General features: G+C 39.8%; 1 protein-coding gene across 2 annotated transcripts in view; it reads right to left on the reverse strand.

The window, feature by feature from the left end:
• NXPH1 (neurexophilin 1) overlaps positions 1-24,282 on the reverse strand; it is a 282,722-nt gene that overhangs the window by 134,607 nt on the left and 123,833 nt on the right. The gene's annotated exons all lie outside the window — the stretch shown is intronic.

A 24,282-nucleotide genomic window follows, 5' to 3' on the forward strand; every position in this document is an offset into this window, starting at 1 on the left:
CACAGAATCTTACGATATAAGTATCTAAGATTTACATGTAGATAAGGAAACCGAGGTGCAGACAGGTCACGAAACTTGCCCGAGGCCACATGGCTAATAAATGCACAAACTCAGACATTATAATGCCAGAGTCTATAAACCAGAGCAATGCAGCAGGTGCTCTGTAAACGCCAGGCCTCTGTACTCATACTGTGAAGCCATAATGAATCTGGGCAGTGACAGACAAAATAGAAGTCGGTGCAGGAGTCATTATACCCTGTGGGTAAGCGAGCCTCTAGCCTATACTTGAAAAGATCCTTAAACCTGACTTTCGCCCTCTTCATAGACTGGCCCTACTTATCTCCCCAGAGTTAATTCTCACCATCTCCATCCCCACCCTCAGTAACATCCTCTCCCAACATCATGACCATGGACTTCACCCCACCCACACCAGTTTCTCCCAAAGCCTTAAACGGGTCACAATCCCGTCATCTCTGTATTCTGCATCTTTTCAACTAGCTGGTCACTGGGATTAAAATACTCTGTCTAGCTCCATTTCACCTTACTCAGTATTACTTAGTTTAAAAGACATTTCTCTGGAAAGTTTTTTTTTACCCCCCCCAATCTTCCTTCCAAAAGAGTTGAGTGTCACTGCGTTGTCCTCTAGTTTCTACAGTTTCTTAGTAAGACCCTCAGACACACTGGACTGTAATGGGCTGTTTCACAGCTCTTTCTTTCTAGACTCTAAGCTCTTTGAAGACTGGAAATATGGCCTGCTTACTATTGTTTCTCCCACTGCATGATACAAATATGTCTTGAATAAGTATCTATGAAAAGGAAGAAAGAGAGGATGTGAGAAAGAAAAAGTATAAAATGCTTGCTTCCTCTTCTTTTATCCTAACCCCTCTGTGGAGATGTCAGTAAGCCTCAAGCATTGTAGGGTTTTAAATCAACGACCTTCATGATTGCAGAGGTGACAGGTGAATGAGTGGACTCCCACCTGGTCCTTGAGCACAACTTCTTTCCCTGCTCAGGGGTTGGGCATTTCTCAGGAGTAGAGATACATTCAGAAACCCCAGAGCACTGGATGGATTGATAATCTCCAAATATAAAGGAAAATGTTAAGAAAGTAAGGCTGATTCCATCTGCCAAGTGCCAGAATATAAACTATTTCACTGATAGGTCTGAAGCTTGAAGGAAGGAGGTTCTTAAATGGTCTGGAAGGAATTTAATTTGTTGAGAAGCCTAACAGGGCACTTGTCTCCCTCTCCACAAGAAGTAAAAAAAATATGACCACACAGGTCAGCCTGCACGAATAGAGCAGATTCAGCTTGGATGTCAGAGAACTTGAAATGCCAATCACTGGAATTTTCAGCTATCCAGGGGTTTGGCTGGATCACTGCCAGTCAGTACGATGACTGATATCTTTTTTTTTTCCAGACATCGCAACATTCAAAAATAAAAAGAAAATATGTTCAGCTGCTACCGCTTTAGCAGCTTTGCAATTTTCCAAGGATCAGCCCTTTTCCTGTTCTCGGCCCCTAATCTCAAAGCAAAGTAATAGCTTCTCCTTGCCTAGGGGAGCAGTCTCTGGTTAGTAATTCAAGAATCCTTGGCTTCCTAATCTCTTTCTGCCGGGAATAAGTCAGTGAATGTTAGTTAAATGCAAGAATTCATGTAAAACCCTCTTTTTCTCCTTCTCTGGCTCTTCAATCTTTCCAGGTATCATAGCCAGTGAAAGTATATGTCTCAATAATAGCAGTCTGTGGCTATCTCCCCTAAACTCCCTATTCAATCACCACTACCTTCCCCCCATATCACCACTCTAGCAATGCCCAGGGATCCTCATGCACTTTCCTGTTCTCTGGTGTGGCCAGTCACAAGCCCAGTCCATATTCTGGTATGTCCCTGTCCCCCCATGAGGCAGGTCACAGAGAATCAGCCTGTTTCATACTCCTTACCTAGCAGCCACCACCCATTTCACACTTTTCAGTTCTTGGCCAAAACAGTTGTGAAATAGCATAGACTCTTCCCAGCTGTCTCTATTCACTGCTCCTGATGACAAATACAGAAGTCGTTTTTCTTAGTAAAGACTTTGCTTCCAGTCTCTATAGGTACTGAAGCCAGGGGCATTGAAAGCTGACAAATGCTTGACTCCCTTCTAGATGGTCCCTGGAGGCCCCAAGGGGTTTGACAGGGCTGGCTGGAGCAGACAAGCCTCGGGGTTTTCTAACAGCCACCAGGGATCCATCCTCTGCGGCACACGGTAAAGACACTCCTAGCAATCAGGTGGGGCAATCTTGTGGGTCAAATGAAATCAAGTGAATAAAGTGAATTACATACTGAATTTTGAGTCCTAAAACTTGAATTCCATGAGCATTAGACCAACATCCAAGTTCCTGGCTCTACCACAGATGAGTTTTTAAATGGCTTTCCTTGCCTTCACTGAATCCTAGGTTCCTTCCTCTCATTTAAAGCAGTTATGTGGTTGCTTACTGTCTATCTGCCGAGGATCCTGTAATACAGAAATAGTAAATGCTATAAAGTGAAAGGAGTAGAAAGAAAACCTGAGTTCAAGTTGTAGTTCAGCCACACACAACCTTCAACTTCAAGTATTTCCCCTTAACTCTTGCAACCGTGTACTACCCACTACTTGGTCCAGGGTAATAAATGCCGGGCTCCTGCCTACTTCTCTAGCATCATCTAGCACCATTTGTCCCTTTCCTTGTGCTACTCATCCATACCTGACTTCTTCAGTTTTTCAAACAGAGTATGCTCTACCCCTGACTCAGGGCTGTATATACCTAGAATATTTGGTCTCACCTTCACCTACCACATCTTTCCCTTAAATAATTTCCTCAGTCTTGTAAGTCACAACTGAACTAGGGCATTTTCAGAGAAGACTCCCTTTACCCTCATTTACTTTGGCTTTCTTCTATGTTATGTTTTCACAGTGACTGGTTCTTGGATCCTGGCAGCAAGCAGGACTCTCGCAATCCTGTAAGTGCTTCTGCCCTCTTCAGTGAGAACCGAGGCTTTTGTCTGCCTCGGTCTCTGCTGTGACTCTCATTCCTGGCTCCCTGACTGGCATATGGTAGAGACTCAATACAGACTTAGTAACTAGCTCCTCTTCTTAAATCCTCACTAGTTTCAATGGGCTATGGTTATAATATATTGTGGGAAAGCATCTTGTAAACTGCAAAAGTAAATTGCAAATTGCTATAAAATTCTCAGTTGTCACTATTATTTAACGTATGTTTTGAATTCCAAAAGATCTTAAATTGTAACTAAGTCTCTATGCGCTGAAGCCATGGCTGAGCTTTCTTTATCATTGGTTGGCACCTGTCAGAGATGTGAACACTACCCTCCTCTGCTAGAGAAGAAAGTACATGATTGCAGGGATCTGTAGTAGCATCTTTTGCAGTATAACCAATTACCCCAAAACTTAGTGTCTAAAACTAGAAGAAATAATTATTATCTTTCCCAGTTTTTGTGGGGAAAAATTTGGGCATGACTTGGCTGGGTGTCACTGTCTCCGGTCTCTCGTGAGGCTGCAGCAAGACGTCGGTGGGGATGCGGTGATCTGAAGGGATGAGTGGGGCTGGGAGGTCCCTAGTCTGCTCACTCATACAGCTGACAAATCCGCACTGAACGGAGGGAGTCTTGGCAATCACACAGCATCACCTCCACCATCCCCAGTCAGTCGCACAGACAAGCCCTGACTCCTGCGGGGGAGACTGCATGGAGAGTAAGTGCCAGGAGTCAAGGAACCCTGGGGGCCATCAGTATTGGCTTCCACAGCCTGTCACTAGTATTGGCTTTCTGTCTGTCAAGAGTCACTAGAACAGTGCTTCATGCACAGAATGCACTCTAAAGTAAATGTTTGGCAGGACCTATGGCTGGAATCATGGATGGAGCAATGAAAGGGAGGGCCAAGGAGTGGATGTTACACCGTTTCTGACTCTAGCAAAGAAAAATCAGTAATACTGATGCAGGAAATGACACTACATGCATATTAGTTCCCAATCACCACAGCAAAGATTTTGGCTAATGGTTTGGGGGGGAAATGCAGAAGAGATAGTGATACATTAAGAGTGAGAAAGGACATGTGTCCCCAGAGTAATTCTCAAGTTTCTAAACTCAGTCTCACTTCCCCTTAGCCCTCAAACATAGCCGAGAACAAAATGTATAAATAAATGGACTTTTTATTTCAATACATTACAAAATTTAATGGTGAGAAGCTTAGACACTACTAATGTTGATATTTTTCGCCTTATCCTTCTTATGGAAATTCATAATTTAGCTACCTTCATGAATATTCTGCAAATACATTGAACAATACAGGGGGGATTTGAGCTTTAAGAATTCTTGCCTAATACCAGCATTACTATAATTATCATTTCAAAGTTCTAATAATAAGATTTTCTTTGACACTGTTTTTTTTAAAGAATTTCTGAATGCTTGAGTAAATATTTGTAAATTACATGAAACAGTAAAGGCCACTCACGGTAAGAAGGGAACACTGTAGACTGGAATTGATTACTTTAATATTCAAGATTATTTGTTCACTCCAGAAACATAGCTCCGACCCTTTAGGGGTGTGTAATGTAACAAACCCAAGAGAGTAGGACAGTGTTTCAATGAAGAGCAACTGCCATTCACAAAGAATGCAAGTCAGAAACCTGCTAGTTACCCCAAACACCTCCCTTTCCTCCACCTCCCTTATCTAATCCCTACGCCCTGGGTCCATTCTCCTTCTGCTACCACCTCGGGCCATCTCAACAGTGCCACACACACATTTCAACACATGCTCTAACTCCGAATCTGTACACCCCTTAATAATCAGACTGGCCTTTAAAAAAGCAAAGATCTATCATGTCTCTCCCCTCCAAAGGTTTTCTGTGGCTTCTTACATCTTGAACATGGACTACAGATTAAAGTTTCTAACATAGCCTGCACAGTTGTGTATGAACCATCCAAATAACACTCTCCCCTGTCAGCTGACAAACCCCTCCTCACACTGTGCTCCAGTGTCTTTCAGTTTTAGAAGACACATTCTCTTACGACTTTCTTCTGTGGGCTACCTTGTCTAGAAGGTACTTCTTTACCTTTTTTCTTAAAAGTAACGTCTTCAGGGAGGCCCTCATCAGTGGACAGGCCTCGTAGAAATTAGTTCTTCCTATTCCACACCTTGTAACACTAAGTATCTCCTTGGGAGGTCTTATAACAATGGTCATTTTTACTCCCTGTGAGACAAATTGAGCACCATTGACCTCCAATTCTCCCCCGCTCCTACCCCAAGGGCACAGACAGTGACTATTTCTGTTCATTATTGTGTTTCCAGTGCCCACCACCCAGCTCAACACACAGCTGATGTTCGCTATGTGTGGAAGGATTGAATAATGAAGATTTTGAATGCAAACCTAGAATGTAGCTTAGACCGTGGAAGACTTTGGTGCACTTATTTAAGAAAAGGAAAGTAAAAAGCAGAAGCACAATGTGTCTCTTGGTGAATTCTTTTGTTACTCTCGATGGCTAGAATAAAATTTAGTTGGGAGGTTTTTACCAATAATAAAATCTTTCCATTGAGGCTTGAAATGTAAGTTTGTGGGTGACAGTTCTTTTCCATTTAGGAGCCCTTCACACATTCAACAGACAGGAGAGGGAAAGAAAGGGAGGAAGGGAAAGTAAGGAGAAAATATGATGTGGTAACAGCATGCAGAATAGCTTCACTGGTATCAAAACATTCTCCACTGCCCACATATAACCACTGCTAGGAAGCCGTCACCAAAAAAGAGCCCATTCCCTTAAAAATAAAAGCAGAATGATTGCCTAATCTCTCACTTTTCAGTAGGATTAAAGAAAAATCTAATGCTTCTCAGAAATACAGAAAAGCATTATAGAAAGTTCAGTTAAGTGCATAAGACCCACTGAGACAATACAAATGGAATGAATATATTCACACTGAAAATATGAAATGTTCAGAACTTGTGTCTTTCCGTGAAAAAGTTAGCAGCAGACATTCAGGAATAGAATGACAGCATTGGCTACGGGTAGAAGTAGTTTCGTGTACTTCAACTCTTTTCAATAGACTTTTTATGCTTTTTATTCATTTTAACGAATTCTAAACATGAACTCCAAATTTCTATTAGGACCGTTACATATAAAACAAAAGAATTTTAATGAGGTTTCTCCCCAAAATACCCAGAGGTACCAATCTACATTAAGGATTAATGACCTGTCAGAGTGTACTTAAAAAAGAAAAGAGACACTTCAGTTGTAGAAATTTAAAAATAAAAAGTCTGAAATAAGAAAACTTACCATTTTTCCCTTTTGTGTCATAAAAAGAACTGACCTGATTTATTTGCTTTAAATTGGCCACAAGAAAAGTATATTAGATGGTTGGCCTTTAAGTAAAAATTCATTCTGGGCAAAGTTTTATGGCGAAATTAGAAAGGCTGATCAGAACTACTCTTTGAATCACTTAAATGGTACAGCATTAATGCCAGAGTCAAGCATTGCATGAGAGGGAGAGGCTATTTACACTTTGGATTTAACCAAATGTCTCCAGTGGCCACGGTAACAGGGAAGGTGTGCCTCACACTCAGCCAAGCATATCCGGTGGTAGGCACCATAAAGTACTTAAATAGCTATTTCAAACCATCAATGCAATTTCATCCCTATTTTTTAAAGTCATCTATTTCAAGCAAAAGTTAACACTTGGTTTTCTGATCCATTTACACTGCATGGCCATGCCAGAGAAGTCCTGTCTGAGTTGCTATGAATCTCTTTTTTCCCCTTTGAGTCGAGAAGTGACGTTATGATGGCAGGAGACAGAATCCAAAGGCTGAAAAGATCAAGCTGAATCTGAAACTCAGAACACACAGTGTTCAAATAGATTCCAAATTGGAAGCTTGCGTTCTCCCAGCCCCAGCTGACACGGATAACGTAACACAGGATTCCAGGAAAACCACCCATGATGAGAATCATGTGATTGTTAGAGTTAGTGCCTTGTATTTCTTTTTGTGGGCATGCACTCATATAAATGAAGGAAACATACTCCACAGTTTTCCTTCAGAAAGAGACAGTCTCCATTGATCATACTGAGCAATGTTAATCTGAGTCTATGCTTGCTTCATGAAAGCATCTATATAATAGGAGAACATAAGAATACCCAGCTTTGCCTACAAGATGTAAAATAAATCTGGATATTAAGATAGTTTCTTTAACTTTCCATGTAAATACTTGGTGTCATAGAGTAACAGAATCACTGGGGGCAGGGGAAGTGCAGTGCTTCCTGACTTTAAATAGACAACATGTAACTGAATGGACTTTTTTATAGCATTTTTGCTCTTCTGGTTCTGCTCTGAGGCAGGAATGGTTACAGGGCACATCATTAAACAAGAAGGTCCTAGAAACCTCTTAAATCCTCAATAAATCATTATAACACTCACAGCTCTATATTCCACCAGAGTACACATTAAAAGGTTCCCGTGACATAGAGTTGACCCAGCAATTTCTACCTTCCAGGTGCTTTGTGCAGTCACTGACAGGAGTGTATAAAAATCAATTTATGTTCAATAAGGTAAATGTCAATGATATCTTTAAACATGATGAGCCAATGGCATGGTTTATTTCTAGACATTCAAATTTTGATAGTCAAATGACCTTAAACATTATTTGGGCATAATCCAAAAGTTCAGAGACATTTAATAACCTATAATTAACTGGAAGAAAGTTCTAAAATCATGGCATTCTCCTACCCAGAAGCCTTCCATGGTTCACAACTCCCTACAGAGAGGAGGCTCATTGCAATAGTTTGACAACTAAGATTTTCCATAAACTGGTTCTAACCTACCCTTCTAGTCTGATTTCACCTTTCCGTCACCCATCCCTTTACATTCCAAACAGGTCTGACTATTCCTTGTCACTGACTATGTACCACCCTTTCCCATCTCTGTCCTCCAATGCTCCCCTTTCACCCTTTTTGTCAATTCTTCAAGTCTAAATTGGGACAATTGATTAAGAAGGCAGTTTGCTAAGATGTGCTGAGATCATTAATGTTATTATTTTATACCTTTAACCCAGTAATTCTACTTCTAGACTTAGAAATAATCAGAGCTACAGATTTTTAAAAACATACAACAAAGAAATTTAAAACCCTGGAGGTAACTATGAGCCCAAACTTAAAGAATTATATTAAAAATCATTATTCATCCATATAATGGGTTATTGGTTAGCTATTTAAATGATAAGATCTTTTAATGACAAGGCATATGTTAAGTGAAATAGCAGGACAGAAAAGTGCATGTACATAATATTATCTTAATTATGTAAAAATCTTTTAAAAACTAAAAGAAAATATATCAAAATAATATTGGCATTTCTAGGCCTTGAACTTTGGCGTAATTGTTTTCTGCTGCTTCTATAAGGTCTCCTCTGCTTTACAACAGTTCTGCACATACTACCCTAATTATCAGAAAACGAACACACTGAAAAGGTTTTTAAAAGTCCTATATTTTAGGTAGATGTTCACAAGCCACCATCTGTGAAACCTTCCCACATGACCCTTGATGAAATTAATTCCTTATTTCTCTGTGATCCCATAATACTTTGTATTTCCAACTATTTGTTAATCACATTTTCTGCACGATATACTTGATGAATTGAAAAACAAGACCTAACATAGATTTATGTCTTAAAATTTCTAAAAGCAGGCCCAGTTGAAGAGGAGGTTTCTATATATATATATATATATAAGATACTCCCTGAAATACAGCTTTCTTTTCCCCATTGCCTTGTTCAGTAGAAGCACATCTGTTTAGCATGAGAGTCTCCGTCACAAGCCAAGCACCAAGCCCACTCTCCTAGTTCTACATCTGCAGTTTGTTTGAAAACTTATGCCTTAATTATAGACTGTCTTCCCACTAAATGCTGTATTAACATTATGAAACAAGGTGCTGAAATGTACGCAGGGGTTAAGAAATAAACCAGTAATTTTACTACAGGTACAGGAGGAAAAATCATAGCACAATTCTCCCAGCAACCATGTTCTGATTTTTTCCTCCAAATTGTAGAATTTATGTTATAGATTTTCATGCCATCTTACAAAATTCTCAGATTATCCTTTAAATGTTATTATTGCTATAATTACATATACATTTATCATCTTGGTTATAATTAGGGCATTGAAGAGAGTTATACATAAAATACATGACACCTGGTTAAATTTGAGTTTCAGATAGTGATTCTTTTTTTTTTTAGTATATGTATATGCCATGTAATATTTGTTATAATATTTCTTTCTAAAAAATTATTGGTTTACCTGAGATTCCAATTTGACTGTGGGTCCTGAAGTTTTATTTGTTAAATCTGACAACTCTGGCTGATAGAATGATTGCATACTTAGAGGTTCCACCATCTGGCTGAAAAACCTCTCAAATGCATCCCTGGGTAGCATTTCATTTAAACTCCACAGGCAGTGAAGTCAGATATCTGAATGCTCCACATCCTTCTGAACCCAGGGATAAAAAAAGAAAAGCCACTGGCATCGATGGCACAGAATCACCAGGACTGTCTAACCCTCCAAATTCGAGCCTGCGATCTCGCCGAGTCTATACCGGGAAACTGCGTACAAATCGTCAAGCGCTGTTGGGCTGTACCGGTTTATTTTTATATGTTCTTACTTAACAGAGGAGCCAGAAGTGTTGACTTTACAATCTCGAAAATCTTTCAGAGTATTTAATGCACACTAAAGAGCCAATTCTAACGTGCTCTTGCTCATTCATAGCAGAACAGTAGAGAGGATGTGTCTAGCATGTGTTATTGTTCGATTCGTCCTTGATGATAAGATAACTACTTTCTTCAGATTTTCTTCTCAATAATGTGATTCCATTTCCCTCAGTCCTTTTTTAATGGATCTTCTTCCATGTTCCATGGGCTGCTTAAAATCACTTTGCCATAAAATGCATTCTTTTTCTTACCTTTATTCCTCCAAACTTCCCCCTTTCTGTGTTTTCCACCATCCATCCAGAAATTCTAGTGAGGAATCACAGATTTCTTTTCAGTGTATCCTCTTCCACCACCCCCTCCTTGACCCCCATACCACGTCAGTCAAACCTTTTCAGTTTCACCTCTTAAATGTGTGTTAGTGGCCCCCATTTTCCCTTTCCATCTGCCATCTCTGCCTTAGCCCAGGTTTGCCTGGGCTGTCTCCCGACCAGACTTTCTCAAGCTTCAGTGAGCTCCTGAATCACCTGCAGATTTTGTTGAAATGCATGTTCTGAGTCCATGGATGGGGTGGGGCCCAGGAAGTCCCATTTCTAACAGATTCTTGGTGACACTGATGCTGCTGGTTCAAGGACCACACTTTGAATAGTAAGGTTTTTGCTTATTTTTATAGATTGCCAGCAAGTCTTCCTTTCATACCAACTAATCGCAACATTGCTGTCACTATTCTGGGTAAAAATTTTGTATGATCCTTTTTGTCTATTAAATTGCCAAGGAGATGTAACTGCCCAGGCTGCCGTGATAGCTTCATGCCAGGTTCCTCCCCATTCCTCAGACCCATGTTCTAAACTCCAACCCTACTCTACTTCTTTGTGCTCCTGAAACTCTCCTCTCCTTCTTCTGGGCCTTTATACATTCCAGGCCCTTTGACTAAAATATCCTCAATCTTGTTTGTCTGGATTAATGTTATGGGACAAGGGGCTAAAATGTACGCAGCAGTTTAAAAAAAATAAGGCAGCAGCCCTGTCCGAGTTGCTCAGTTGGTTAAAGCATAATCCAGTACACCAAAATGTTGTGAGTTTGATTCCCAGTCAGGGCACATGCCTAGGTTGGAGGTTCAATCCCAGGAGGCAACAAATTGATAGCTCTCTCTCTCTCTCACCCTCTCTCTCCCCCCCCCCCTCAAATCAATGAACATGTCTTCCTCGGGCGAGGAATAACAAATAAGAAATAAGTACTCAAACCAGTAGTTTTACCATAAGCACAGGGGAAAAAATCAGAGCACAATTCTCCCAGCAAGCGTGTCCTGCCTTGTCTCTCCAAACTGAGTATAAAGATGTGTGTATGAGTTAACTCTCTACCATCCCCTAGCACCAACCCCCAGCACCTAATAAAATAATGTGTGCCTCACACAATAGGGTATCCTCGTGTATCACTCTGTACATCACTGACGACTATAATATACAGGGTTGATTATGTACTAAGTACTGCGCCATGTGTTTTACATGTAATCATTCCAACAATCCTATAAGGCCAGTGCTGTGATATCCCCACTTCACAGACGACAAACCGAGGCACGGAAGGTGACCTTACACAGGAGCACCCAGTTTGCTCATGCCAGAGCCAAGTGTCAAACCCAGACAGTGTGATACCAGCATCTACCACATTAACATTATACCACACTACCTCTCCGATTAAATGTCACTTCAGTTACCAGGTTGAACCATATAAAACTGCTGACATCTGACTCCGTTAAATCTAGAAAGCAGCAGTCTCCTATGATTCAACTTTTCCAATAAGTTAAGAGCTCTTTATGGGCAGATGCCATATCTTTTTCTCCATAGAAATTTCCTGGATTTAGCACAGGTTTGGCACAAACATGACACTTAACTGGTCTTTGTTAAATGAAGCAGATAGCAACAGCTCCATTTATTGAGTGAACACGGGCTGGGCACTGTACCAGGTGCCTACATGTAATGTCATATTTACATTGCATTATAAACATGTACTGGGGGTCCTACTATTTTCACAATACAAATGCTAGCTCTCTGGCTCATTAGGGGTTAATGCCCACGGGCACACAATCAATAATGTAGGAAAGTAGCAGCTAATGCAGCCCTGTCCTAAGAGACATGTCGTCAGCCTTCAGTGTGGAGCGGTGTAAGACCTTACAGAATATCTATTTTTGTTACCCAGTCTAAACTGATTTCTGGTTTTAAAAATCTTTCATATTCTAGAAAGAAGTCAAAGCTCTTTTTGTTAGCTGAATTTATAATTTTTTATTTTTAAAGAATTGAAACATACGCAGAAATAAAGACAAAAGCATAGCAATCTCCCATGAACCCATCACCCAGCTTCAAAAATTATCAGAAATACACCATTCTTGATTTCATCTACCCTCCCATGTTTTGTTTAGCACTGAACTATTTTAAAGTCCGAAGTATCATATTATTTCACTTGTAGATTTGTTACCATGTATCTCTAATATGTGTCTTTAAAGAGCCACAGGACAACTGTCACACACAACAAAATTGATAAATGTCCAGTCAGTCTAATATCCAGCCCATGCTTGGTTTTCCCGGATCTCAAAGAATGTCTTCGTACCACAGCGACTTGTGTGAATTAGGGTCCTAGCAATGTCTACCCACTGGGTCTGTTATAGATGTTGTTAAGTTTATTTTAATCCATAACAGTGCATCTTCTATTCCTTTTTCTCATGCCATTTACTTGTTGAAGAACTGGTAGCTGTGTCTAGGGGCTTAATTAGATACAGCTTCAATTACTTTTGGTGAAAATCTCCAGAGGTGGGGAGGTGTACGTCCGACAGCACCAATCGGGATGCACACAATGTCTGGGATCCATAAGTGCACTGAGATGAAGATTCATCGGCGGGTTTAGGAACCATCAGTCTCATCCATTGGTACTCGGAGCTCCAATAAATTCTATCAGAATAACTCTAGAAGTCATTAACTTCCATTTTCAAGGGCCAATATGTTCAGTTTATAAAATGATAATTATTTCTAATTCTATAATTCCTTGGCACTTGCAAATTGGAATTTTTAGTGATTTTCAGCCCCTTGTCCAGTCACTCAGCAAACGGGTCAGGGTACATGTGCAAAGATATCAAGCACTGCATTCAATGTGGCCTTGGAGCCAGGTGAAGGCCCCTCATCTTAGAAATTGTAGTTCATATCAGGACAAGTGTAAAAGTCCTCCATCAAATTATAGTTGACATCGACCACAAATACCAGTGTACTTTGGTTTTTTTTATAGAACATTTTGGCACTGATTCAATAAACATTTATCCTGTTAAAACTATTATTTTGTGAATTCTCTTTTATGTATTATGGAAGATATTTGAGTACCTGTTGCTTGTTCAAAATATCAGATGTGGAGATCTACACACAAAATAAATAGAACCATACTTAATGGGTCATAGTACTGTGAAGAGAAACTTAAATTAAAAAGTATCCTCCTGCATTAACAGAGCCTACTCTACAACATTTTTAATGTTATCTACATGATAAGCTGCTGTGCTGTGCACTATGTAAAAATGACCATCTAAAATATTTACACAGAGCATCAGATAAAATTTCATAGTATCATGAAGGAGAACATAGCTAATAAATGTACATTATTAGTTCTTGTTTGCCTATTCATTGGCAAAGGATATTGGGTCTCAAAAAGAAACACACAAAGGAAATTTTAAATGCTGAAAGTATCTGAGGAAATTAAAGCCTGGCGCCTGGATTCAAAACCGGTCACAGGGGATGGTGGTCTCTACCATTCTCAGGAAATTTTCAGTAAGTATCTGCATAATCTGCTCTGAAGCCTTTGTGATGAGCATCATTTCAAAAGCCATATGTTTTATCCATCCTTGGCATGGGTCATTGGAAAGAACCTTGCCCTACAATTCAATAAAATTAACTACTAAGTTCCACATCAACACTGATTATCTGGTTTTGAAAAACTTCTTTCCTATAAAATATAAAAAGATTAGACTAGGTGGTGTAAGTTCACTCCTGGCTCAACCATCTATGATTTTAGTAAGTGCTATACACACAAAAAATCTACACAAGTGAAAGTAGTCCAGTAAAATAATGTCCAGAGCAACACCAAAAGACCATATGTTCTCCTTGAACTCAACTGTTTAGATCTATTATGAACATCACACTCTATCCGCATAGCCTCCCTAGCAGAAAACTAACCTCAGTGAGCACCAAATACAGTTGACCTCAGAGAACTGTACAGGTTGCTATCCAGAGACACTGAATACCCAAGACAAAGAAAATAATAGACTTCGAAAAGATGTAGTGTACATCACAATATTTTGATATTCTGTTTCATAGTTTCACATTTTTTCCTTTAAGAGTCATTCGAAATATAACAGATTAAAATGTTCAAGATCAGAATAAAATAAAATTTGTACCTCCTTTATCTTTAAAAATATGTCTGACTCATTCCACGCAGCAACATCCTCACAGACATGTCCCCTAAAGCAAGGGACATAAAGGAAAGAATAAACAAATGGGACCTCATCAAAATAAAAAGCTTCTGCATGGCTAAAGAAAACAGCACCAAATTACAAAGAGAACCAACAGTATGGGAAAACATATTTGCCAATGATACCTCAGACAAGGGCCTGATCTCCAAAATATATAAAGAACTCACACGACTGCACTCCAGGAAAACAAACAACCCAATTAAAAAATGGGCAAAGGACTTGAACAGACACTTCTCCAAGGAAGACATACAGAGGGCCCAGAGACATATGAAAAGATGCTAAGCATCACTAGCCATCAGAGAGATGCAAATTAAAACCACAATGAGGTACCATCTCACACCAGTCAGAGTGGCCAGCATAAACAAATCCACAAACAAATGTTGGAGAGGATGCGGAGAAAAGGGAACCCTAATGCACTGTTGGTGGGAATGCAGACTGGTGAGGCCACTGTGGAAAACAGTATGGAATTTCCTCAGAAAACTAAAAATGGAACTGCCCTTTGACCCAGCAATTCCGCTGCTGGGATTATATCCTAAGAACCCTGAAACGCCAATCCAAAAGAACCTGTGCACCCCAATGTTCATAGCAGCACAATTTACAATAGCCAAGTACTGGAAGCAACCTAAGTGCCCATTAGCAAACGAGTGGATCCAAAAACTATGGTATATTTACACAATGGAATTCTACGCAGCAGAGAGAAAGAAGGAGCTTATACCCTTTGCAACAGCATGGATGGAACTGGAGAGCATTATGCTAAGTGAAATAAGCCAGGCGGTGAGGGACAAATACCATATGATCTCACCCTTAACTGGAACATAATCAATAGAAGAAAAAAGCAAACAAAATACAACCAGAGACATTGAGGTTGGGAACAGTCTAGCAGTGGCCAGGGGGGAGTGGGGTGGGGACAGTGGGAAGAGGGGATTGCAGGAACTATTATAAAGGACACATGGACATAATCGGGGGGGAGGGTGGAGGTGGGGGAGGGAGGTGGGTTCAGCTGGGGTGGGGTGGAGGGATGGGGAGAAAAGGCATACAACTGTAATTGAATAACAATAAAAATTAAAAAAAATATGTCTGACTCATAGTGATTCTATAAATACAGATCCACCCTGAGGATGGTATATTAGGCACACAGGTGTTGGTCACTGTAGGTGCTGCTCACAACCTTTTGCGCAGAGCAGTGTCCCACTCACAAGTCCCAGACACAGTATTTACTCTAAGACCCCTGCTCAAAGATGATTTGACCAGAATTGGAAATATAAACCAATGGCACGTAATTGAAACTTAGCAACTGACCTATGAAAGGACTGGATACTTAAAAATGAAACAGGGTTTTTCAGGAAATAGTTTCTGGAAAACCCAAAAGACCTTTAACAATTACTTGAGAGGATTAGAGCTCCAGTTAGAGTTGGAATCGTACGAAGTAAGCTCAAAGTATGAGAGTCCAGAGACGATCAGTAAAGAAACCAGTTAGTAGAGAAGAGGTGGTGGAGGTAAGAGAAAAGCAAGACTTCCATCAGAGAAATCTGTGCACGGCAAGAAGCAGCAGCCAGCTAGTCAACAGAGAGACCTAGAATTCTCACGATGTCCCCACTGAAATTCGGGACATGGGAATCCTTACTCTAAATACACTTTTGCTTGAAATAATCTGAGTAAGTGATGGGTCTCTAGCCATTCAACTGAAATTAAGGAAAAGATTTTAGTTTGGGAATAATTTCATGTTCATACAAAGGAAGGTATCACAGTGCAGTCACATAGAGGTTTCCAATGATGTCATAGGGACAAGTGCCTAAGTCACCAGGAGAAGAGATGGTGCCAAAGAACTAGAGAGTCAAACTCCTTAACTGATGTCTGTGGGAAACTCAGACACCACGATGCTGTGCTTTCTGGGAAACCAAAGTGAACAAGGAAGAAGCAACAAAGACTGGATTATCCTGACAGTTGAAGTCTTAACTGGTATCACCCCTTCTAGTTAGGAATGGTCAAAGCCAATGGAAATTTCAAGAGTAATGTCAATGTTTTAGGCACACAAGGAAACTTTCATCCTTAATCCAAAGAAAAAAGTTCTGCTATAGTGAGATTTGTGGGAAAAGACTGAACCAAAAGAACATTTTTTTGCCATTTATTTTGTGACCCTACAATTCACAAGGTCATGGCCTTAGAAATGTAAATCTATTGTAAAGCTGTTTTTCCCAAAACACTGGTAAAATTTAACACAGTGTCAGTGTTAAGTACCAGTAATTTAACACAGTGCCAAGATACAATGTCAGCTTATTCCAAAAATATGTGATGGGAGCACCTAAATACAGCCGTGGACCCGAAGCTCTTTAATCAGATTTAAGCAGAAAATCTGGATTCTACCCTTCGATTTTTCTGTTGGCTCATGCCCTCGTTGGTACTTTTGACTTTAAAAATGCCAAGATCTTATATTGCGTGCATGCTTAAAAGCTGGGTATAAGACAAAGATTCTGGCCATTTTCCTGGGAAATACTCTTGAGGAGAGAAATGAATGCTCTAATGACAGCAGAAGCACACTTTGCTTGTTTTGAAAGGAACCACCTACGGTGACAGTGGGCTGGAACCTATCCATCTTCGCTCTCCAGGTTTCTGGGAACAAGCCTGAAACCAGTGCGAACCACCACGAGAAAACAGTGCACCAGGTCACATCTGCTTTGAGTACTGTTTTATAAGCCAGAGGTAATCAGGCTGGAAAGCGTTTTCAACAAAATGTTCCTATTTTATCTCTACTACTTGCTACCTCTTATCCAAAGTTTTAAGGGGACTTTTGAAGTCCACTTCCTGGGAGGACACAGTCCAGCAAATAATAGAAGGTTCCATAGAAGGACTACCCAGGTCTTCCATACCTGACACTGTAGTGTCAAGTAAACAAGGAACAAAATAACCCTATGCCTCCTGCTCCATCACTTATTTCCAGCCAAGACTGTGTCAAACTCTGGCTTTTTCTCAGCACTGACAGCCATTGACTACTTCCATCTAATGAGATTAAGAACAAAAATAGGCCACACTTGACGAGCACTGGGTTCTGGAATAAAAGAAAATCATCCTGCCCTAGTGAATCTCCAGTCAGCAAGGCTTTCAGCTGACGTTTATGCCCCTACCCTCCTTCTGGATTTTCTCCTCCCATCAGGACTTTGGAGTAGATGTTCAACCCAGCAGGGAAGCTACAGGGTTTACTAACTGAGATGGCAGCCACTATCCCTCGATTTGAGATACGCCTACTGGTAGGTGGTACCAACTCTTCTTCCAGATGGCTGCTCAGCACCCACCACCAACAACCGACACAGCCTCTGGCAGCAGTTGGGAAGAGCTGTGAGCCATGCCACATCCCAAAGTCACATCTTCTCCTATAGTCATTCCCAAGCTGTAGAGCTCTATTTTTATTAACAGGGCCATTTAGAAGAGGCATGAAATTAATTTATTGCTACACTGGTTTAAAATATTTACTTTTTATTATCTTTGCAGTTGGCATGAATCTGTCTTGCTAGAAAAGACTAGGGTGGGGAGCAGAAAACGAATAAGGGAAGACTACACGGCCCCATCAGAGCAAGTGTTTGGCAAGGTTATTGGGATTCCGGCCCAAGGAGCGAGCAGTTAGGCACAGTGTGAGCCAAATCTATGAGTGTTTGTGCCCTGCATGCAGCAGGAAGAATTGAGAGGCTCTTACTTCCATGCAGCAGAACTGGATGGACATTTCCCCTTTCCTTTGCACAAGTTCTGTCTGGCAGCGAGCAGGTCTGGCATTAGCTAACTGAGGAAGCATCACTTATTCATTGGTTTTGCGGCTATTTGTTTTGCTCTTTTAATTTCAATGGACCATCAATTTTTAAATAAGCTCTCTCCAGGATTTATAGTTCGGACAGGCCAGTTAACAAGGATAAGCGGCACTCCTATGGAATTTCTGCATGCATTACTAGAAGAACACAGTGGCCTTGAACTTCAGGCAAAGAGATAAAGCATTTACTGGTGACGTTTGTTTCAATCTATGAGAAACAGGAATTTCCAAGAGGGTAACTCCTTCCTCAACCAGAATTGTCTCAAGATTTTACTTCTTCTGAAATCCTTTCCCTTTACCAGCCCTCATATTACATCTCAATGTTTTTCCTGCCCCTTACTGATCAGAAAGTGCTTCCTAAAGTCTCATCTCAATCTCCTTTGCTTCCTCCCTTCTTGTGCTATTAATGAAAATAGTAACATTAACACATAATACTTTCATAAGTTTAGCTCTCTGGTCTCCAGATACTGTACACTGATTCCACTGTCCATGCCAGTAGCTAAGTAGGAGCATATGTACCCAAATTCCTAATGAATGGGCAGCCTCCAAGAGCTCCATGAATTCATACGCAATAGCTAAATATAGCTTACATAAAACGAGGCTGATTTTCACCTCGAGATATAGTTTTCTTTTTTAACACACAACATTGTTTTTCTTCCCCTAACTAAATTGTGCTGTACACTAAGAAAGCCACAAAAAATTCCAAGGACCTAAAGTTTAGAATGAGAGCTGACAGTTTTCTTTGCAACGTGTGATAGAGAATTGGTTCCATTCTGAGCTTCTGAAGCTTGACTAATCCTGTTTGAGATTCAGAAGTCAGTGTTCTACCGGGATTATAAAGTCAGAAGATTTAATCCAAATAAAAAGCAAAGATAGCTGTATGATGGCTGGTCAGGATTCATAACTTGATTAAGTATCTGCTGGAGCCAATTCTAAAACGTGATGCTGGAACTATATTTATTTTCACCTTTAATAGCATTTTGCTGCTTATAGAGGTAACACATGTCACTTTTAAAAACTGGGAAATTCAGGAGAGCAAAAAGAAAAGCATATGAGTTCCTCTAAATTCTCAGAGGTAACTGGAGGTATTTCTTTCCAGTCTTTTAGAATATGTGCACATACATATATACACTTTTTTAAAAAATTGGGCTGATTCTAAAAGTACTATTTGTATATCATGAGCATTCCCAATTATGTTATATATTATCCCAGTATTACTATATCAACTGTATTTATTTTTTAATTAAAGTTTCCAGTTAACATTCCTCAAAAGCCCAAAATAGTAGCCATTAAAGAGTATCTGTAAAAAACACATTCAAGAAATTGAAGGTTTAAAGAAAGGAAAAACTCATTATTTCACTGTACCCAGAGCTGAATACAAAGTTTTGGAAGCAAAAGAAAGTAATTTCATCAATTACTTTAAGGAAATTAACCAACCTTTAAAAAACATGTCCTCTTGTGTGGAGACATCCTTTCGCTAGAGTATTTTTGTTAATACTACCCATCTGCCTGGCTCAATTCTACCAATTTTGAGGACCAGTCTTCCCCATCTAACTGGCTGCTACAACCTTTTCTTTAAAAAGCTCTTTCATCTCTTGGAAGGAAGCTAGAGTATAATGGTTAAAAGTAAAATGTTAATCTTGAGCAAGTTATTTAAACTTTGCATACTTCCAATTCTTCATCTGTAAACTGGGAGTAAAAATATTCCCTTGCTGATAACATTGTCATAGGAGTCATAAGTCAATATATATAAAGCATTTTCAATGGCTCTTGGAACACTACGGGTATTCAATAAATGCTAAATATCATTATCTCTAACTCTCATTTCACATATTGTTTTCTTTTTTGTTTATTAGCATTTATTTGTGTTTTCCCTTTTTTAAAAATGTTTTTTAGTTTTCCTATTTTGGCACAACACTCTTTTGATATAAATACCTCAATCTTTCCTTAGCCGGTACTCTGTTCTCCATTTTCTTTCTCTTTTCTTACTGTTGAGAACTCGTGGACCTTTATGCTCTCTAATAGTCTAAGGCTTTTGACTGTCTGCCTAGAGTTAAGGAACAGTCTAGCAGAAAAGTCAGTCTTGTAAGATTCCCTCCATGGACCTGTTCCTGACAACAGGCTCCCTATACCACATGACTCGGCCCACTTTATAATCTTCACTCATTTGTTTTCACCGTTGGGCTGAATGTCCTTGGGCTCAAAGGACCTGTCTCTCAGGTAGTAATTGAGCTGAAAATAAAATCTATTACTACATTTTCTGGTACACTATTCTAAATACTGAAAACAGCCCAGAAGAGTGAGGAGAAACTGAGAGACAGACAGACAGAGAGACACAGGCTTCCCTCATCTCCACAAATGAGAGTTAGAGGAAGACAGGAGGGACCCCACCTAAGGGCAATCTCTTACACAGCTAGCTCAGCAGTTGTGAATGGCTCTCCCTCACCAACCAAACCTCCTTGCTGGAATCATTTTTCTCTTTTAGAGCCTCAGTACACCAAAGCACAGGAAAGCATCGAGTCCCTGTGTGCGCATCTGTGTATCCTACTGGGAGAGTATATAAGATTCCTGTAGTTATAATTGGAGCTGCTGCCCTTCGGCTTAGAAATGCATTACTCCAAAAGCAGAGGGGTTGCTGTTGTACTTATGATCATTAATATTTCAATCCAAGGGGGATTGTTTCCTAAACCCTAGGAGAGAGAACAGAGGTTAGCCTGGTGAAACGCAGCCAAAATGCCATAACCTGCAGCCAGATGTGGTATAAATAAAAACGGAAAGGGGGGAAAACTTCTGGTGTTAAAAATCTTAGCAAATTGAGATTTTGTTTAAGTATGTGGGAGCTACATGCCAAAGAGAAGCCCCTGACCTGCACAGCTTGCTGAAAGTGGCTGTCCGTATTCAGGTGCTTGGCCTGGGACGTTACCCACACAGTTGAGAAAATCTGATCTAATGGATCAACTAATGGCCCGGAAGGAAGTTATAGAACCAGACAGCTCATCCCAAACTCATCTCCCTCTCCCCCTTTCCATTCCCTCAGGGCTCCACTGCCTTGGAAAAGGAATTTAACTTCACAGTGCAGAAAGGGTAAGAAATACTTGCCAACAACCTACCATTGGAGGATAATAAGGGTTTAAATAAGGGGCTGCTTCCAAAATGACAGCATATCTGTGACCACAAAATGTACTCCCTTGCCAGATATCACATCAAATACAGTCATACATATCTGATCATCTTTTCTGCTAGAATTAGAGTGTGTTCTTTAGAGACTCGGCGTTCAGCTTCTCTGGTTTTCAAATGTCAGCAGTCTTTGAAGTATGTACTACCAAGGAGTAAAGCACGTCTGTGACAATCTCTAGTTTCATAAAATGAGAAGATTGCATCTGAGAAATCAAACTTCACAACCTATAATCTTTTGATAATGATAAACTGCTACAGATGCTGTTATTTTTTTATATGACCTGACTATATAGATTGAAGTACAGTGAGTGTTAACATGTTCAGAAATGAGTCATGTTAACTTTCCAAGTAGAATCTTGTTTTGTAGCTGAGGCATCTAAATGAAATGAAAATGAGCCTCTCTTTGTTTTCTGAATAAATAATGAATGTGTAAAATAAAGACGGCAGATATGTGGTTCTTAATTACCATGCTTTTCTTCAGGAAAGACATGGAGGGAGCTATCAGTCCTGGCAGTCTTTCATTTCAGCCTGGTTGTGATCACAGAAAAGCAATGCTCCCAGCAGCCTCTGCAAATGGATCAGAGTCGGCAAGCAAGTTGAGAAATGGGCCTGGATGTCATGCTCACTTCAAGTTGGTGACATTGTGGATTCATTGAAATATTTGTGTGTCTGTGACTGCAGTCTACTTCTCTAGTTGTAGAACAGAGTGGTAGAGTATGAGTGAAACAATATGAGATAAAATATACAGACATAAATTAATAGGGGCTACACCTGTCTCTGCTTGGCCACCAGAACCAGCCTTAGCTCTCTATCAACACTGAATGGACTAATTACATCTAAATGAGAAAAACAAGCAAACAAACTCATGCACCTATGTACTTAACTGCTGAAAGTTTTAGGGAGCTTGGCTAAGAGACAAAAGTGAGGATTCTCAGCATAAGTCAATCACTATGTCTTGAAGGATTAGAAAGAAGTAGGAATCATAAGTATTTATATTTTCATTAAATTTTGAGATCCAAATGAGTTTATCTGGTTTTGATTTTCAGTGAAAACACATAAAATAAAAGCACGGCTTAATTATCTGTGGAAAATTGCAAATAAAGATCTCCTAAGCCACCAAGGAGTTGACGGGAGAAAGAAAAGACACAGTTTTTAATCACATGAAAAAAATTTAATGTTTGTATTAATGTACAAATTATTAGGATGTGATCAATTTTCCAGCGTCTTACTTTTTTTCTCTGGTTCACTATACCTCCAAAACCAGCCAAACAACAACAGCAAAATGATAGGAAAATAGGGAATCAACACAAAGGATGGCAGTTATTACTGAAACAATTAACAGGAAAATCAAGTAAGACAGCTAGGCAGTTCAAATAATCAATTCTAACTATAAAATAACTTGAATTCTGCTGTATGTTGATGAAACTTAAAAAATAACACAGAGAAGTGAGTTTTTAAATATCAGTAACAAGCACATAAGAGGAAAGGGTTGGCATCATAGGTGCCTTGAGTCTAGACATGTAAGAATCCAGCTTAGACATCTTCAAAATCTTGAAGAAGTGAACCTATCGCTAGGAAAGGTGCCCAAGAAGAAAGAGACCAAACTGGAAGCATTATTAATATATGTCGTTCCAAATAGTAACCAAGTTTTATTGGCTCTCCTGTCTCCCAGACACTAAAAATTAAAAAGATAAAATCAAAGCCTATTTCATGCTTAACCTTTCATTAACCATTCTTAAACCGCAGCTGCTCTAATTCCTCAAATCTAGAAGGATGTCCAGGTGGTCACTCTAGAAGAATTACCAATTCCACCTCCATAATATACAGAAGCTCCTGCCTCCCACATGTTCATGTTGTTCTTTAAAAACACAGATAAAATTCTGCCTTAATAAAGAAACCCTTGAAAGCCTAAGTCATTATAAGAATTTAAAATTAAAGTGTTGTTGAGATATAAATTTCAAATGAAAATCTCTCTCAGATTTTATTAAGAAAAGAGCAAATTAGGGAAGACAGGAGAGAAATGTCAAGAGCGAGCATTTTTGGAAGCACTTTGAGCCTTTCTTTTTATAATAGGACTGGGCAGGGTAAGGGACGATGGGTGGTTACTGTCTACACAGAGGAAAGTGCATTAGAAGCCGGGAATAAACTGGGAAGAACTGGTCAGAGAGTAAAGAGGCAATTGCCTGAATTAATTTTCAGTATCCCTTCACTTGGTACTATGTCTGCAGGATGTTTTCACACAAAGAAGGAAAACATGGAGCCTAGCATGCTATTGAATACTGAAACGTAAGCTGGGCCATTTATGTAGCCACGTGTAAGAGATTTGCTGTATGGACTTCTTTGGAGATTTGTTCTGCCTTTAGAGGGTAACAGCTACTCGAGAAGGAAATGTTTTTAGTGCACCAGTTCTGTGCGACACTCAAAATACCTTTAAAGGAAATTACACCAATGAAAACCTATTACTGCTGGGTCCATTACCCACAGTATATTATTTTGTCCTCCCAACCCTTAAAGGTCATTAGCCCTGTTGTACAAACCAGGAAACTGGGCCCTGAGGGGAGCGGTCAGTAATTTACACAATATTCTAAGGATCACAAAATAGTGACTGGGATTTTTTACCAAACCACAGGCCCCGGTATGCCTTGCATGCCTCTTTCTGGAGGTTTTAAAGGAAGAAGTTAAGTGATCTCGTAGGATATTTGAGAGTCAGGCTGCCTTAGAAATGGAGGAACAAATTATATTTTTAGAGATGTAAAAGTTTACAATGCATATGTTTTCAGACTGATGAAAGCAAAGGACACATACACATAGTCATGCTGTGCAATAATAAGAGGCTTCCAGCACCCTTATGAACACAGGAACCCAGACCCAAGTTCTTTTTTGTATTTTTTTTTCCTATTAAGTCTCCTTTCATCTCCAACATTTCTCCCACCCTACTCTTCCAAACCCAGGTTCTTAGCTCCTGGACTACTGACCGCTGGTACTTCCTTGTGTCTCTGTGCTACATTACAATGTCTCTCTATAGTAACTGAGCAGGAGACAGAGGAGTGTGAGTTCTAAGGTTAGACCACTTCGATTAACACCCTGCCTTTGCTAT

This window comes from Desmodus rotundus, chromosome 6 (genome assembly GCF_022682495.2).
Source record: "Desmodus rotundus isolate HL8 chromosome 6, HLdesRot8A.1, whole genome shotgun sequence".
Lineage (NCBI taxonomy): Eukaryota > Metazoa > Chordata > Mammalia > Chiroptera > Phyllostomidae > Desmodus > Desmodus rotundus.